At 41.5% G+C, this 1287-nt stretch overlaps 1 long non-coding RNA gene across 1 annotated transcript in view; it reads left to right on the plus strand.

The window, feature by feature from the left end:
- LOC106147960 overlaps positions 1 to 598 on the plus strand; it is a 22469-nt gene extending 21871 nt beyond the window's left edge. The window contains exon 4 of the long non-coding RNA XR_001233005.1: positions 558 to 598. This is a non-coding gene — a long non-coding RNA (uncharacterized LOC106147960). The remainder of the gene's footprint in view (positions 1 to 557) is intronic.
- The last annotated feature ends 689 nt before the right edge of the window (positions 599 to 1287 follow it).

Below are 1287 nucleotides of genomic sequence, written 5' to 3' on the forward strand. Positions count from 1 at the left end.
AAAAAAAAAAAAAAAAAAAAGAAAGGAAAGCCACGGATGTAGCTCAGCAACACAGCACCTGTCTGGCAAGCGCGAGGCCATGAGTTCGATTTGTGGTACCTAAATAAATAAAGAAAAATGAAAAGTAAAATGTTGGTACTATTACCATGTACGTACTTTCTGCTCATGCAGTGGGCAATGGATGCTACTTAGGGCCTTGTGGTAATGCACACGGACCGAGAATTCTCCAGAATCAGCCTTCTGCTTCCTCTGCTACTAATTTAATGGCTGGATCATATCATGGTTGCTACTGTGCTGTTGTCAGTTGCACCACATTGCACTGCGATGTGAACCAATTGCTTACTTTTCACCAGACAGTAGCCCTCACACAGGATGTCTGTGTCTTATGTTAGGTTTTGCTGGAGATTTGGGGTCAATGCAAGGTTTTACATTATCATATGATTCTGCCCCTTCTGCTCTTTGAAAGACTTCCCACTTTCCCATGGGACTGCCCTTTTATAATTTGGCTTTGTGTGTGTGCCTGTGGTTTTTTTGAGACAGGGTCTCTTATATTTCAGGCTAGCCTTAACCTCACTACTTGTGGTGATTCTCCTGCCTCAACCTCTGAATGCTGGGATTAGAGGTATGTACCACCATAGCTGGCTAATTTGATTTTGATTGGTGCTGTACACCAGATTTTGATTTTTTCAGGATAGCCTAGGAGTTTTAAATATGTCTTGCTAGATAACAACAGAACATCCCTTCCTCTTCCCAGCATGAAACCTGGAAGAACACACAAAGGATCACAGTAGCCAACATTTGTTTCTTCCAATTCTGGCAAAGAAAGAAGGGAGTGAGATGAATTATTTCTTTGCTATATGAGTTATGGCACCTCCCTCAAGGGTCAGCAGCTATAGTTGGTTTTAGGTTTTTTTGTTTTTTTTTTTTTTGAGACAGGGTCTCACTTTGCAGTTCAGGCCGGCCTTGTCCTCACTGTGTAATCCAGGTCCTGGAACTCAAGCAATCCTCCTGCCTCAGCCTCCTAAGTACTGTAATGACAGGTGTGCCCCACCATGCCCAGCTTGGTTTTAGGGTTTTTTTTTTTTGTGATATGGGGATTGAACTCAGGTCCTTGTATATGCTAGGCAAGCACTTTATCCCTGAGCTACATCCTCAGCCTAGGTTTAGTTTTAAATAACAATATTTTCTGTCTTAGTTACACTATGATTCCAAAATAATCTATGAATTCTGAATTCTTTTGTCTCTCTTGGCTAGGTATGGCCAACCACATTAATGCTAATAATACTA

This window comes from Chinchilla lanigera, unplaced genomic scaffold (assembly GCF_000276665.1).
Source record: "Chinchilla lanigera isolate Chin_1 unplaced genomic scaffold, ChiLan1.0 scaffold00012, whole genome shotgun sequence".
NCBI classification, from domain to species: Eukaryota; Metazoa; Chordata; class Mammalia; order Rodentia; family Chinchillidae; genus Chinchilla; species Chinchilla lanigera.